Consider the following 18,579-nt stretch of genomic DNA (forward strand, 5'->3'; position numbering starts at 1 on the left):
GAGTAGACTTTAAATCCCCCTAGGGAAATAGACCATCTCTAATGTCCAATGCATGTTCGCCATTCAAGCATACCTTTAACCAAGTCATCAGTAATCATTGCTCAGAAAGCCATGATCATGCAGAAATGTGAAAATATTCTTGGAGCATTGTCTCCCAAAACATATTTTCAAGCCTCTGAAGAGTGAAGATAAAGTGAAGATGCTAACAAACAGGGGGGAAAAAAGAGACAACACATGTAAAAAATTGTGTTAACATGGCATTGGATTTCCCAACAAAACCATTGGAAGTGAGAAGTCAAAGGCTCAATGCCTTCAAAATTCTAAAGGAAAATAATTTTCAACTGGGATTCTTTATTCAGGAAAAAGCTCAATTAAAAATGATGGTAAAACAACATTTTCAAACTTACAATGTTAAAAAATGTACCATTTATGCAAATCATTACCAATGCTTTCTGGAAGCCACAGTCTAGCAAAACGAAGGAGAAAATTGATGCAAAGATCAGCAAAGGAAGAGCCGGCTGTGCTGCTGGCCTAGAGAACTAGAGCACCAGCGGGCAAAAGAACAGAGGGGGCCAAGACGACTGACTCCAAGAGAGAAAGCTAAGGGGAACTAATACATTCCCTGATGTGCCTTACCATGTGAGAGATTGTATTCTGATAGAAAGCTTGGAAGAATTATAAATAGCAACCTAAAACGCCAGAGAAATGAATGAAGTGAATAACTCTAGTAGAAAAAATTGTGCGGAAAGCAAATGTCCTTGTACACTACTTGGCACAACAAAGAAAAGTGTTTATACAGCTGTAATTAAATAAAAACAGAATATTGACATAACTGAATATTCTGACCCATCTGCACTGGAAAGACAATGTGAGAAAATAATATTGAAATATGTATAAATATATATATATATACTATTTATAAATCTGAAGATAATAACAAAAATTGTTGAAACTCTTTCTCTGCAGGGAGTGGAAATGAAGAGTAAGGATGGATGAGAAGAAAGTGCTCATAAATACTATCTGAAGTTCAAAATCATTGCATATTTTCTTTCGTAAAATAAAAATATAATTGTTAAGGTAGAATAAAAGAGTAAATGTGCTTTAAAATGATGGGAATAAAATAAATGTCAATATCTATTCTGAGCCATTTTTAACAATATTAGTTTGACTTTACCCCTTGGATGACATATTCTGTTTGTATAAAGGGTCAAGATCTGCTGTCTGAAGACATACCAGCATTTGGTGGATTCTAGATGCACCACTCATCCCCAACATTGAGTAGTTTCATTAAACTCCCTGTGTAAGTTTCTTAATATAAAATGGAGCAAAATAATTCACCTAACTTATGTGAATATTGTGACAATTAAATGATATAATGCATGCAAAGTGATTAGGAATGTTGTAAGTGTTCAATGAATATCAGGCCAATTAGTAGCAGTAGCTGTAGTAGAAACAGTAGCAGTAGTTAATTTTTACTGAACCAAGATTTCTCCTCTTTTTAAATATTACGAATGTCCTCTGAAATTGACTCCAATCACACAGCTAATCGATTGGAGATGCTTTGATAGCATTATATTGCCATGTCCTTATTTACATGAATATCCACAAGTATGATTTCTATGATGTTTGGTCATGATAATGATCATATATCAAAGTTTTATTGGTTTTGTCCACATTTTTCATGGAAAGAAGGTAGAAACTATTCATATTACTGTAATCGATCTCTTCCTTTTAGTCAGCAATACCACTAATTTTCCAGTATAGTCATTGGTTGTGCTGCTTATCATAATATACAAAAGCTCAATTGATAACTCTTTTTGAAGACTCTGGTGGGTAGTAATGGTATTTTCAAAGCTCTGAAGACAAATCAATTTTTGAGAGAATTATATATCTAATGTTTTTAAATTGGGGGATTTTTTCCCTCAGTATGACTCAATATAGCATTTAATTCCCATTGAAACCTGAGTAATGGTCGTTCCATCCATTCAAACTCCTCTTTTAAGGCTACTTTCTCTAAAGAACTTCTTCCAATTAAGCATTATGGCAAGATTAAACACACATTTTTTTCACAAATATAAGCATGAAACAAATCACCTCCCTGCAAAATCTATATCATATTTTAATTGGATACAAAACAATGAAGCATAAATATGCATCAGGATCATGAAGACGAGCCGCTCTTGCCTCTAGGGCAGGCACAAACATTGATTGATGCAGAAACTGCAATTGTTATGGACTCACTCTTAGAGGGTAAAATGCATCTTATTTTGATTGTTTTTCCGTGAATTTGGAAAGATTAAATTAACAAAGTTTAGAAAATATACCTGGATCATTCTGATCGAAAACTATGGCAGTGTATTGCAGTGAACATTGTAGTTGATGTATTTAATGTATTTTGAAACTCCTCTCATTCTGCACTCTGCACTAAAATAAGTAATTAACTTATACGATGAAGTTAACATCAGCTACTTTAATAATGTAGCTCTCATTTTTCATTGAATGCCACAAAAACAGAGTAGGAAATATAATAATACTTTTTTTTTTTTTTTTTTTTACCGAGTGATTTGCAAGATTCGGTTTCTAGGGATCGGGAAGAAGGAACAAATAACTCAAAAGGTATTCCTTTAAATGGAATTCAAAGCCCAGCGTATTGTTCAGTGTTCTGGTTTTGACATAGGTGCACCAAATTTCCCAAACAGAATTGTGTATAACTATATCAATATTTCTATTTTAGCACTTATGAAATGGTATTGTATAGTTTGTTATAGACTTTTCAATCTTTTCCACTCATTTTTTCTGGATTAAGAAATATATCCCTGACTTCTTTCTATCCACAAAAATTAGACAAGTGATTTATGTAATAGATGCTAAATAAATGCTTGATAAAGTAAGAAGAGTGTAAATATGGAAAGATATTTTAGAAGATGAGTAGCTCAACTCACGTTAATATTAGAGAGTTTATAGTGTTCAAATCCCAAACACTATTTAAACGAACACAGATTTCAGTCATACAATATCCGAACATTAAGTTTGAGTTTTTCCTTTTACCTATGAAGAATTCTTCTCAAGATACACAAAGACCCCATTTAGCCAAGTCAAATGGATATATTTCTGTCTTAAATCTATTCTAAGTCTCAGCAGTCTATCACAAGATAGCTGATCAGTCCCATCTCATCCTTTATGAAACATTTTTCTAGCTTAGCTTCTTTGATCTAACCTTTTAGATCCTCCTTCTCAGTTTCTGATGCTGATTCTTACTCTTTTAAAAGCTGAATTGCACTAGACATTAGTCATGAATGAAACTTTTGATTTTCTCTGTGTAAATTATTTTGCTTTGTGGTATCATCTCTGGTCTTGCTCTAAGTACCACTTTCATCAATAATATTCATCCTGCTCTCTTGGATGAGAACCAAATCTTGATTTGACTTCTCCATTTCTAAATCTTATAGGCCCCTCAAACTTAACATGCTGAAAAAAGATCATTTGATTACCAAGCTCCACCTCGATTTTTCCTTTATACATTCTTCCTAATCTCAGAAAATGTCACCACTATTCACCCAGTTGCTTTAGTCCAACTCCAGCCAACTCCAGTTGCTAGGAGTCATTCTTAATTTCCCCCTTTTCTCATCCCACATAACAAATCTATTAGTAAGTCTTCTGGGTTCCGTCTGAAATGCCAAATTCAAATCCACCCGCTTCTCTGTGCCTGCCACCACCACTGAATTCTAGCCAAGATTTCCTCACCAGGACCTTGGAAATTGTCTTCTAATCATAACCCCTGCTTCAATTTTTGACCCACTCTTCAACCTCTTTTCTATACAGAAGCCTGAGGATTTTCTTTAAAGCATAAGTCAGTGCCTTTCTAACTTACAACCACTTAAGGGATCTGTGATCTACTAAGAATATAGTCCTCATTGCTTACCGAGAGAGCTCGCTATTATCAATCTTCTGCTTACCTCTCCAACATCATCTTGAACCATTATCATCCTCACTCACCAAGATGTAGACACACTGGCTTATTTAGTTTTTTTAAGAACTTTCTTGATTCAGACACTTAGCTGATCCTCTATTGGAATGTTCTTTGCCTTGATCTTTATATAGCTAGGTCTTTCGTTCATTCAGGTCTTAGTTCAAATGTCACCTTCCAAATAGGGTTGTCAGATAAAGTACAGGATGCCCAGTAAAATTTGAACTTCAGGTAAACAATATTGTTTTCAGTGTAAGCATGTTGCAAATATTGCATAGGACATAAGTATACAAATAGAAAATGCGTTGGTTACCTGGAATTTAGATATGACTGGTGTCCTGTATTTTAGTTGCTCAATCTGGCACCCCCATTCACAGAGGGCTTTGCTGGCCTCCTATATCTCACCCTGTCTATTGCTTTTATTGCACTTAACATGTCTTTCGATTACTTTGTTTATTTATATATTTATTTCACTAGATTACAAGGCCCAGGAGGGCAGTGACCTTTTCTATCACTTTTAGCAGAATAGATCTTCTTTTCACATAGTAGGCACTCAATATACATCTCACTAATGAATGAATTCAATCAATGTATTGTTTTTAAAGGTGTGCCAGAGTAGAACCCACAGGCCCGAGTTCTAGGCTGGCCTCTTATACCTGCCTCCTAATGAGTTTACTCACATAGCATAATTTTTCTGAGGGTCAGATTTTTCATCTCTATATTGGGAAAAATAATACAAGTTCTTCCTGATACACAGAGTGGTTGAAAAGACTAAATAGTATGTTTATAATATTTTTACGTTTTCTAAAGTACTAAAAGTAGAAAACATAACATTATGAAAACACAATGAATATATAATAGTAATTTTTAAATGCTCAATTTGCCTGCTGGGACCTGACAAATTAGAAGATGTCACTTGCACCTTAATGTAATTCAAGACTAAACGTATGGCTTTCCTAGGTGAAACGAGCTGTAAAATGCTGTTTAAAGAGAATGTGGACTATGCCTTTCATTTACTTTAACTTCTCCACTGTCATCTCGAGTATAACCAACCCAAGGTTGTGTGGAACTGAATTGAATGTGGGACATGTTTTTCTGACTCTTTATTAGTCATTGGGGAAACGAGTGTCACACTAAAATTTTAGTTCAATAGCAGAAGAACTAACTGCTGTCAATGTGTGAGCATCACAGACCCACACTGAAGAGGAAGGTGCTGTTGTAAAACCCCATGGAGCCCAGAAGAGATTAGTCCATAGGATAGATGTACAGTCACATATTCCCATATTCTCTGGGCTATTTTCCTGCTAAACTTGTGGAACGAGACAGCTGTGCCCTTTAATCTGTTCCCTCTTGCCTCTTTATATGGTTAGTTCCAAATGAGATATTTTGCCTGGTACTTGGATTGTCGCTTTATGAATTCATATCTAGTTTTGTGGAAGCACAATGTGTTGGTTTAATATTTATTGATTTATCACAATATGTTAGGAATGATACAGAAATACACACAATGAGATCCTCCATTTCTAGAAATTTATAGTTTAAAGTACTATACAGTTCTGCCGCAAATACATACTACATACACAAACACACTTTATTCTTTTTGTCAGTGACTGTCGTTAAACTGTATTTGTCTGATATGAGGAAGCAGCATAAGTGCTTTGGGAGAAATGGATGATCAATAGTTCTAATGAAATTAATCTCTTCAACCAATGAGGTTAGATTTTCTGATGGCTTGCTGCCAGAATTTTCTTAATGGAATTTCTATTGGACTGCATACATTTGATAAACATTTTATTGAAAAGAATAATGAAAACTAAATGTACTTCCTTCAATATCTTTTGATGCTAGACAATTTCCTGTTAAGGAATTTATTCCTCATGTACAGTAGTTACAAAGAAAAACACAAACTATTTCTTAATTGATGTCATTAACAGATTGAAATGTGAGTAAATAAGAGATTAACCTATAATGGGAAAAAAAGGCAAATGTCCATGCCTCAGCATCGTGGCCAGCACTCTAAGACATTTATTAATGCATCCGTTACTCTCTGAGGTAAGTATGATTATCACCTTTTTACAGAAAAGATAACTGAAGATTCTCAAAATTAAATAAGTTATTCCTTCTCACATCAAACAAGTCACAGAGCCAGAAATCAAAACCCAAATCTTGCTGAGTCCAAACTGAAATTCTTGGCGAGTGCTCTCCTAAGGAAACATAAAGGAAAAGATCTGATGACATTGTGGATTGAAATCTAAATTTGAATGAGTAACATACTACTGTAGTTTAAAAAGTAAGTGAGCAGTTGGAGAAAAATGGTCATTCAATTGTGTTTATAAATTTCCCCCAATCACCTAACAGAAACAGACAGAGCAATTAGGATGGCAATAGAGAAAAATATTTCAATAAAACTAATAAAACAAAATATGCCCAATTACCTCAGAATACAAGTGGGTTTTGAACCACTTATAACAAGGAGATAAGGAGATCTGCAAGAGGCACAGTGGTGCAAACACTCGTGGAGGAAAGACGAAGCAGAGCCCTGCATTCAGGCAATGGGAGAAACAGCATCAAATGCTGGACACTGGTTTAAGGCCATACCTTAGCCACACAAGGAGCTGTTTCTTGACTGATGACATCACTGAACTTTCATCAGACTATTCCGATAACCTGTCAACAGAACTGGAAGTTGGAGCATGTGATTGGAGCATGTGGGGGAATTCCATGAACTTGATTGCATTGCTGCCCTTGCTTTTAATGTTCTTTAGTCAGAGGTAACATTGTGTGGTACATTGTGTCTACAAATAAGGCATTTCTTTAAGTCTATACGTAATGACAATGGAGAAAAAATTGAGAAGGACAAAGAAAATTTCATATCTTGAATAAATGTCCAATCTCATAGAAAACAATACTACCTTTAACTGAGATGGTGATTTCTAAAGAAATCCATTTACCATATTAAGTAAAAGTCAAAAGTATATTGAAATCAATGAGTGTAATTTTTAAATCAAATTCGTGCCATAACATAACATAAAAATTATTTTGAATGACTCTATATTCTTACTGGGATTTACACTAGAACAATAGCCAAAAACATCCTAAATTGAATCATAGTCTTAATTTTAGTAAGGACAATGGTATTTTGAAAATATTATTAAATATAATTATAGGTTAGCAAATAAGAAATAATGTAAAAGTCATTAGGAGAAAATATTTTGTGTGCAACCATAAGAAATACAAATATAAAATAGAAGAAATTAATTAAACTTAAACTTTAATCAGAAAAATATAAACACATGATTTTTTTTTCTATTTTCCTAAATAATCATTACTTCCTAGCTTTGTCTTCTTAAAAATTCTGGAGTCACCACAAACAAATAACAGTGAGCACAGGGAGCCTTCAAATTGTGATCTCAACTGTGATTTTCCACTAAAAGAACACGAACTCTCTGAAGAAAGGAGTGATTCTAGATCTGGGCTGGAAATATAGAAGATGAGCCTGGGGCATTTTGTTTTGCCAGAAAGCATGGAAAACATCAATGTCCCTAAAAGAACATAGGAGTCAACTTGAAGGAGCAGTCACTGGCCAACGCTGAGACAATTGGAGCATCAAATAGAATGACTGCAACTCATTGAAACATATGCAATTAGTTATTCTGAAAATGATAAATGAATGAATGTAATCAAGCCTTGATACTGCATTTCCTGTACAACTCAACTTCAGGGTAATGATAGTTACATGATAGTTACTGATGAGTGAGAGTTCTTAAATGAAGGACTCGAGGTAGTAATTGCAGAAGCAGTGGTAGAATTAGAAAATCGTCATTTGAAACTCCTAATGAAATAATTAATCTAGACACAACATATCAGTAGTTAGCAAAACTACCTGGAGAAAAAGTGACAGAGAACAATGTATGAATCAGGCTGACAATATCAGAACTCATTGATCAAACTTAACATGAGTAAATGTCAGAAAATCAGACATTATGTGCCACCTGATTTGCTGAAACACAACATACACAGAACTGTTAACATGAAGTATTTTTGTCCAAAAAAGAAATATAATATTAATAAGGCCTCTATACAGAACCGCAAGGTTATAAGAAACAGAGAAGATAGAGGTACATGTTAGAAACACCCACAAAGTTGCAACCAGCCAAATTTTATAGGGCAAACTATCCAACTTCTTCAATCAATAAATAGTGTAAAAGTTAGAGGAGGAGAGTCTTTTACAGGAAAAGAAAAGGTTAAAAAAAATCAAACGAGACCAGGTGCCTCCAAAGAAGACATACAAATGGGTAACAAGTACATGAAAATGTGTTCAACATCAGTAATCATGAGGGACAGGCAAACCAAAATCACAATGAGCTATCACCTCATACCTGTTAAGATGGCTAGCAAAAAAAACAAGAGAATAAATACTGTTAAGGCTGTGGGGAAAAGGGAACCCTTGTACACTGTTGATGGGAATGTAAATAGGTGCAGCCACTACGGAAAACAGTATGGAGGTTTCTCAGGAAGTTAAAAATAGAACTACTATACGACCCAGCAATCTCATATTTGGATATATAGCTAAAGGAAACCAAATCATTATCTCATAGATATACCTGTACTCCCATATTCATCACAGCATTATTCACAATGACCAAGGTGCTGGAAACAACGTTGTGTCCACCAATGAACGAATAGATCAAGAAACTGTGAAATATTACTTATCATTAAGAAAAAAAGAAAATTCTATCATTTGCAACAACATGAATGAAACAGATGGGCATTATACTGAGTGAAATAAATCAGAGAAAGATTGTATAGTATAACTTATATGTAGAATTCAAAAAAAAAGTTGAACTTGTAGAAAAACCGAGAGTAGAAAAATGGTTGCCAGGGGCTGGGGGGGTGGGGAAAATATAGTTTGGTAAAAAGGTACAAACTTTCAGTTACAATATGAATATGGTCTGAAGATCTAATGTATAACATGGTGACTATAGCTGATAACACTGTGTTGTACAACTGAAATTTGCTAAGAGAGCACAACTTAAATCTTTTCACCAAAAAAAATAAGTGAGATCATGAATGTGTTAATTAACTCGATGGGGGGAATCCTGTCACAATGTATATGTAAATCAAAATCTTTATGTTTCACACTTTTAAAATTTTATTTGTCAAGTATACTGCAAGAAATCTGAAAAAAAGAAACATATCAAGCAAACACACACTAATTGAGATCTTGATTCAAATATCTAGTACAAAAAATGGATTTTTACAATTAAAGATATCTGAACAGAAACAAAGACTTAGATAACACTGAGTAAATACTGTTACCTATGCTCATTGCAGTAACTTTATTGAGATTATTTTCAAAAAAACCTGTTTCTCTTAGAGATGACTGCTGTAATACGTTTGGGCAAAGTAAAATCATATCTAGTATTTGTTTTAGGTCCAAAACAGCAAAATATCATAATAATTGGAATAATTGAAGGAAGATTTTGAAAATAGTGACAACTCTGAAAGCTGAGAGATGATGGTTTATGATACTATTCTCTAATTTACAACTTTATAAAATATACGAACTATAATAGAAAATTCATAAAATATAGTATTAAAAAATAGGAATCAGGAAGCTCCTCTCTATGAGTGAGTCTTTCTAAAGCTACACCTTGATAATGCTATTCAGTTTAACATGGAACTTCCAAATTTCAGGATTAGATAGAGTTAAGGCAAGAAGATTAACATTTAGGAAAGCTTCTAGAAGAAGCCTGTAGAAATGAGAGTTTATGAAAATAAAAACAATAATGTTAGGGAAATATGGATGCATCTTTCCACACATTCATTTTAATTATTGGGGCTGAAATAATATATTATTGTTTATATTATTTGAGAACAGAGAACTAATGAAACTATTCCTGAATATGTGTGCTATGTAGCCAATACATCTTGTGTGTTAATTTTTGCTATTGGCCGACGTGCTTTGACCTAGCTCTTACTCTTAAAGCTCCAGTTTCTTCTTCCCTTTATGTTTGCTCAAGCCCTGCCCTTCAAGGTTAAGACTCACCACCTCCGTGAAGTATTTTCTGACCAGTAGTTATCATTATTCTCCATTTTGCTTGACCTCCTTATACAAATAATTATATCACTATTTAACATTTAATTAGCTATTGCTTTGCGTTATTTTAATACTTGATGCATTATACCTTTTTCCTACTGTAAGAAGTGTAAATTTAGTGTTTAACCTTGCATTGCTTGTTTGTGTTAAAATTGTGTGTACATTAGCTTTTTCTGAATACTAGAACTTCCATATATTTATTTGAGTCCATATTCTGTATTATCTACCCTTGTATTAGGTTTTCAATAAATATTTTTTTAGGGAGTAATTTTTAACAATTTGGAAGAAAGGAAACCAAAATATACTGAACCCTAGTATGGCAGCACCATGCTAAGTTCTTTATGTATGATAAGCATTATCACACTATTTTTCCAGGTTAAAGAAGAGAAAACCAATGCTTAGAAAATTCATGTAATTTTCTAGTTTTGGTAATAAATGGAGAAGCTAAGATCTGAACCTAACATTTGAATGACTAAAATGTTTTTTTAACTGTTTTTGGTTTTCATCTTTGTATGCATGGAAGTAAAAAGTAACACAAAAATAGAGGGAAGAATAAGGGAAACACTTCCATGGTATGAAATTAGTTCTTTTCTTATTTAAGAAAGAATGTTTTCTTCTATTTTTGCATAAAATTCTTTTTTGTCTTCAAGATTTTATCTCTTTCTTAATCTTTCTCCCTAAAACCTAGTTGCCACCTTATCCATGTACATTTCTCTAGCCTTGTGTCTGGATCAGTGACACACCACAGGAATATATGGGTATGAGCTCTTTTAATTTTTAATTAAAATTGTAGTTGCAATCAAGCCCTGAGAGATTAACAAGCGCATGCTAAGACCCGGAACAGTGTGAATATCACGAGTATTTTCTCTTTAGTTAATGTGTCCACTGAGTTGTCTGTAATATTATCACTCATTTCAAAGTGTCTCTGTAAGAAAGCACCCTTGGTTTCCTTACCAGCAGGAAAATGAATAATGTGTAGCACAAAAAATGAATTTGCTTCATGAAAAAGACACTCAGAAAGACCTAGATTTTCCTCTGGGATTGTCCATAATCAGAATAAGGATCTCTGCTTGTGCAGTGCAAGAAATGTATCCAACCTCTCTTTGTTTCTCTCCTGCCTGTAAATACATTCTGCCTTGGACAGAAAGGTGTGCTCTACTGCTCCATGACCGTTCCCTCCTTGCCTCAGTAGGGAAGTACTGTTCTTACTCCTGCTGCTCTCTTCTACCTTCTTCTGTGCTTAGTACTGCTGGCCCCACCTGGCCACCAAATGGAGAATGTGGTAACAGACCAGGAAGAATGACTGGATGTAACTGGAAAAAAGGAGACGATGCTCCTCCAATCAGGTCTTTTTATTTTTTGCTGAGAAGTTTCAGAAGCTTGGTTACAGTTTATTTTCTCCCATGTTTTGTTCATTATTTCCTGTAGCTTCTCCATAATGTGTGTTTCCCATCACCCCAATCCTTTTTTTGGATATTTTGTTCCTGAAATTATTAGAAGCATGTAATTTTGCTTCACCTTTTGTAATACTTCAAACCAAAACCTGGAGATGAAAAGAAAAGACTCATTGTGCCATTTAAAATCAGCCCACGCTAAATTAATACCATCCAGCTAGTGAAGGAGAGCCGCAGAAGAATAGAGTATAAGTGATACGTAGTTTTGATTATCAGCGTAACAACGATTTTGAAAATTCCTCTGACAAACTGAACTATTTTTAATGATCTACCCTTCCCCCAGCTTCAGAATTCATGGAGTCTCCTCTTTGTTTTCCACTGAACATTGAACTTCCGAGTTTTCAGAGAAGATAGAGCACAGTATCAATATCAATCTTTATACTTTTGTAAGTCATTCTTTAAATCCATTTACAAAAATACAGTGTCTACGTACCACCTTATCAAAACATTGCTCAGACTCAGGACCACCCTTCTTTATCAACCCCATCACATCAACGCTTGCCGTGTGTGGATTTCTACTTGAAGCAGGTACAATGTGTTAAGTCTTTTACCCACAACATATAGAAAATATCTAAAATACAGTAAAGTTTAGTCAATATTAAATTAATGCATAATACCCTGCTTTAAATGTCTATTTGTTGATAAAAAATTAATTTTAATGTCTTTGCAATTCATTATGTAGTTATAAATAATATATTCAGATCTGAGAAATGAAGATGGTTAGGGGAGGTAGCATTCTTTGGACCCTCCCTGGATCATGGTGTTTTAATGTTGAATATGTATTCCACTTCTGTGTTTTGTACTATGATGCTGACACTAACCCACTGAAGACATTTGTTTCCAGCAGTAATGAAGATATTGTTCCCAGCATAGATTCTTTCCTAGGTATGTAATGCATTTTGACTTCTGTATTTTTGGCTATTTATGAAATTTTTGTGTCTTGAGAACAGGTTAACATGTCTAACTCATATTTGTATTCCCTCCATCGCTTAGCTTCCCGCAATGAACAGGGAAGATACTCAATACTTATTGACAGAATATATGCATTATAAAAATCAATTAAATATCAGTTGTCAACTTTTCTGTGAATCTAAAAAAACCATTACTATAGTTGAATATTTAATGCTGTAGTATATTACAGTAAATGTCTCCAGCATACTTAGTTGATGAAATGTATATGATTTACATCTGAAGTATTAGTGCTCCAAAAAGTCCGCTGATGGCTAGCTTTCTGCTCGCCCATCAAGACTCAAGCTATCTATAAAAGGAATCTATGTTGTGTATTTATAAGCCTGTAAGGGTAGTTCTCATATTACTTAAAATATTTAGGGTCCTCTCTTAATGTGCGTATTTCACCTATGCAGGATGGAAAAGCAAATGTAACAGTTGCTCTTTGGTATTGTTAATTGGAGTATCCATGCGGGAAAACATGAGACTTTTCCTGTATATTTAGAGTACAGAAATTCAAGTTCTGGTTTCAAAGTTATTTGATGATCTCTACAAAGATGTATATGACTACGTAGCATACTAACCTCTGCTTTACTCACACTGACATCATACATTTTGGTACTTCTTCCTGGAATTATAAAATAAGGTGATCAGTTCAAGATTCATTTCTCTTTATAAACTTTTGTTTTAGAAAAATATTATACTAAGGTCTAATAACCAAAATTTGAAACAAAGCCTACAATACATGGTGTTAATATTGTGCATTTCAAGAGTATAAATGCAGTATATTTATGATATTGATAATTTTGTAAAAACTTAGCTATAGAAGCAAAATTTTCTGTGTGAATTTAAAACCAGCTCCGAAGGATATTATGACTATGGTTGGATAATAGTGTATCAATGATAAATTTTCTGGGTCAGGTTATAAAGTAGTATATAATTTAAATGCTAAAGTATTAAAGAGTGAAGCGTTAAGACGTTTGCAGATGGTTTCAAATGATTCAGCATAAAATTGAAGGGAGAAATAGAGCAAGAAGAAAAATGTGTGGATATGACCAAAGGTGTGCCTATATATTTTTTTCATATTTTTGGTAGCATTAAAAATTTCTGAAGTAAAATGCTAAGTGGGAAAGCTTAAATTATATATCTAGAATAATGTGTGAAAATGAGGGCCACTGTTATCTTAATTTTTTCCATTTGTTTGGAAACATTTACTAATTGTTTGCACATCGCAGAATTTCTTATGAAAAGTCTCACTGCAATTTCTCATAATGTGTACCGAATTAGCACAATACAGTTACAAACAGTAAGTGCCAGGACTTCTACAAGGTCTGAGTATGAATATTTTGCATTTTGTTAATATCCTTTTCTGATATTGAAGAGCTACTATTAGATAAATCACTCTTCATAATTCCCCACTGTGTTTTACACGTCAGTCTAAATAAACTTAGGAGTCTGTTATTTATATTAAGTTATGCATTACATTATACAAAGATGGATATTTGATATGTGGCCACATTATAATGAAAGCATGCAAATCTAGGTCATAAATAAATCAAGTTTTCTTGAAGTATGACATTGGGATAAGAAGAAGCAACTGAAATATCCGTTTGGTAATATTCTCTTATGCTTGGATCAAATCTAGGACCTGATATTCCAAAAAGCATTGCAACATTTGTTGGGTCTTTATAGGGCAACCGTTACACAGTGTATGTTTTCAGAAGGGATCTGCTGTTGAATCTCAATGGTCACATTTGTAAATTAAAGGCATTAGACCAAATGAGTCCTTATTTTTTTAAAAAAGAAAAAGAAAACATCTTTCTAATACTTTTAATCCTTTGAACTCTAGTAAGCACAGTAGGCATAGACTTGCCAGCATGGGATGTCTGTACTACAGATAAACTGAGCCCATATTCCTTGAATGCCTACTATGTGCTACACAGTGAAAGCATTTTTCTTATTTCCTCTTTGTAACAGCTCTATGAGGTCTGTTTTATTCTTCCCTTTTTCTAGTTGAGAAAACTTAAACTCAAAGAGAAGAATAGTTGGCAGAAAATCTCACAGGACATCAATGGAGGGCCTGGGATTGAAATCCAGACATAGCTGGTTGCAAAAGAAAGAAAGGCATACTTTTCCATAGTTTCTGTAAGACAAAGCTATCCTCCCTCTGGGTCCTGGTGCATCCACTGTATTTATTTCACAATTGGAAATTCATTCCTCTCTATCTAGTTCTGGAAACATTTAATTTGTTTACTTAGAAATTATAGCAACAGCTTAACTTCCTTTCCGGCCCATAGCACCTAACACAGTTTTTGGCTAAGAGCAGGCATTAAATAAACAACTGATGATTAAAGTAATTGTTTTCATTGCTATTTCAACGCAGGAGGCAGTGCTACTCCTGATTATGTTTTAATGTTCTCCTTTTAGGCAGTTTTAGATATGGTATGCCATTTTTTTTTTTTTTTTTACAGTTCAGAGATTTAAGTTTTTAAATATCAAACTGTCAGCCAATCACCAATCAACAAGTATGCACTGAGCAACCTCAGGGTGCGTTATCGGAATCTTCAACAGTAATTTCCATAAAAATGTAAGCTTCTCCAAAAATAGATGTAAATTTACTTACTGGTCTAAACCTGCCTTTCCCAACAGATCAGCATTTTTTCTATGTACTTACGTAGATGTTTATTGGAAATAACTGCATCACTTCTAAATCATGTTACCCCAGTTCTCTGCATGTCCTTGAGATTCCTTTATCATCTTCATCATTGTGCTGCATGTTCAGCTCTGTTAGTTTTGAGCCTAATGCTGTGCAGTTTAGCTGGCTGATAAAAGCCTTATTGTAGTGTTTTTAATACCTACAGCGCCTCTGTGATTTTGCACAAATTAATTGTTCTTTTGTAGCTATTTTAGCTTTTTAGTACTTTGAAGCTGTTACTGAGGAGATAGACAAGGGGGAACTGTGGTTTACAGCACGACAGCTTAATTTACATAGGCAATGTGAAGTGGAATGATGAGGAAATTAAATCGAGGGAGGAAAAAAAAACTGCACAATTGAAAAACATTTGTATTTGACCTGAATGATCCAGCTCTAAAAACTATATAAATGGAGTTACCCAGATGATTGCTGTGGCTTTCACTTAAGTTTATTTGAATAATAAACTAAAAGACTAAAAGCTCCTATATCTTTAAAAGGCAAAAACAAACAAGCTTTATGACCTTAAGCAACATTCGATTTGAAGTAAAGAGGGAGATAATTTATAATATTTGAACATTTTCCAGAAAGTGGTAAAAGAACTATCCTAGCCCAGGTCCCAGGTGCCAATCTGTATACAAGGGACAATAGAGAGGGTGTCTTTTCCAGTCTCTGCTTCCTTTCAATACTCTGAGTGACACCTCGCGCCCTCTCTCTGCTGTAGATGTGTCTCTAAAGCCATCCTTTTCAGAGTTCATCACTTGTGTTTTCATATCTCTTATGTTATCATAAGGCACCACATATTCAATCATGCAGAACATTTTAATATTCTTTTCATACCATTAAGAATCCTTGGAATGCATTTTTTAAATTAAACAAATAATTTAGATCATTGAATTTGGTGCTAGGAATAAAACAATGAGCTAAAAGGCCCAATACCTGCCTTATGGGAGCATACATACTGTGTAAATATGAAATCGAAGTATAAACACACAATTGCAAATTAAAATACACAAACCATAAATATTAACATCAATATTAAATGATTGATTACATATTATGAGAGGCTTTGGCTGTGCAGTTTATGGAATCAAGGAAGAGGTTATGGTCAGACTGAACTGTGGTTGAGGCTGTGATTTCCTGTGTGTGATTTGGGGGCAGATGAGCACAAAGAGGCAGCCAGGCTATAGGTGTGTTTCAGTGAAAATCATTTTCCATTTCCTTATTTAAATATATTATATAATTTTTCTACATTTTTGGGGGGCGATATTAATATCCCAGAAGTGACTGGGACAAATCAGGGTTTAATTCACATTCAGCGTCACCATCCCTAGGACTACAGTCTGAAGCATGATTCTTCTTAGGCATCTTCTGTTTCTAGAACCCCGGGGCACCTCTGGCACTGGTTCAATTACTTCCAGCAAAGAGGAGGAAGAAGGAGATGGTTTTGGAAAAGAGAAAGAAAAGGTAATGAGAGAGAGGGAAAGAAAGAAGAGAAATGGAAAGAAGGAGGGAGGGGGAAAGGAAAGCATGAAAGAGAGAGAGATTGAGAGATTTTATGGGACAGATTGGCAGTGATTAGGGTAAGGTTGACATAAAATATGTCTTTTTCAATCCAATTGTCTGATATGGAGGAAGCTATGTTATCTGATATATAGGTTTTTCAGTTTAATCTTAAATGATATTATTACTGGCTTGTTCTTTTTTTGGGCTCTGGTTTCCTAAGGTACGTCATTCTAAAGAACGATTAGCAGCAGAACAAGCTCCCTGGGACGAATATGAAATTAAAGAAAGAATAGCTGCCTGAACATCTGTGACCATCAGAAGTATTGGTTTTAATGAACATTTGCTCTTAGGAGGAAGGACCTCTCTCGATAATGGTTATCCACTCGGTTTTTCGAGATCTGGACATGGGACAAGTCTAAGTACAATGAAGCAGTTAATGTATTGATTCAAAAATGAGTTCTGGTTGTGACGTGATTCTGAAGGTTTTCTTTCTAAACTATAAGATATATTCTATTCCCTGAGCATCCAACATTTATTTTCACAACTTTTAGAAAGTTTGGAGCTTTCTAATATTCTGTATGGCATGATGATTATATTTATACATCACCTTATTTCAATGAATTAATGGCTAAGATCCAATTAATGAAACAAGATCAAGAGTAGACAAACTTTTTCTGTAAAGGGCCGGATAGTAAATATGTTAAGCTTTGCACATAATAAGGTTTTTGCCATAACTACTCAGCTTGGCGATTGTAGCCCAAAGTAGCCACAGGCAATACATAAACAAATAGGCCTGTCTGTGTTCCGTCACAAGTTTATTTACAAAAATGGGAGGCATATCGGATTTAGCCCACAGGCCGTAGTTTGGTGATCTCTTTACCTGCCACCTGTAAAGTTTTACGTATCTGTAAATGTATGTATTCATTTACTTTTATATTTTTTCTCATTATTTGAGAGAGTGCTATAGGTACTATTTGGATATGAGGTGATAAAGGGAAAGAAATAAACTTTTTTAAATTGAACAGTCTTGAATTGTTAAAATGCAAAACAGTTTGAAACATGCAAAACATAAGCAGTTGTGGTGATTAACTCAGACTATTAGTATTCTTTACATTTTATTTGCAATGTTTTTGTGTAACAAATCTCTTTTCATTCATTACTATGCAGTACTTATAAATCTTTCATGTTTTAATACTTTTTAGGATACTGTGTTCACAAAGTATTTCATGCCTGCTTTGAGATTAGATTGATTTCCTGAAACAATGAAAATCACTCTATCTTTTATGTCTGACCTTAGACCGGCTCCCTGGTTCCCTCTCTGAGTCTAACACTCTTGCCACCTCACCACCTTTGTGACTTGTAGGAAAGACCACTCATGTGTGTCCTCTGCCTCTACAGTCTGGGGGGAATTTCAAACAGTGCAGCCTCTAGCCCACAGGAGAATCCTATTCCAGTTTCATTCCTACCTACAGTGAAATCATGAAGGCACCCCTCTCCCCTTCTTCAGACTCCTGTGAGAGCTCTTCTCCTGCTGAGAATCCTCAACTTGTGGGCACTGAATGCACTTTATTTATATTTGCTGGTGAGTGACTTGTATCATCTGTCTCTACATCTAAATAAAGTCTAGGGTGAGTGACCATGCCAGCCTCTTGGCTGACTTATCAAAACACCCCTTTTATCAAAAGATCTTCTTATTTCAAATGACTTTCGCACATGATCTTCATCTGCCTGGACACTTTTGCGTGTTAGAATTAAATATCTTCTAGGTCTTGCAGCAGGTCTCTGCTCAATTTTCCCCTTGCTGGAGAATGTCCCTGACCACCCCCTATAAAACAGTAACTCCAAGGAGCTCCCTTTCTCCTTACCCTTCTTTGTATTTTTACCCCTGCATTTACCATCTTTGAATATACGT

The sequence above is a fragment of the Equus quagga genome, chromosome 21 (assembly GCF_021613505.1).
Source record: "Equus quagga isolate Etosha38 chromosome 21, UCLA_HA_Equagga_1.0, whole genome shotgun sequence".
NCBI lineage: Eukaryota > Metazoa > Chordata > Mammalia > Perissodactyla > Equidae > Equus > Equus quagga.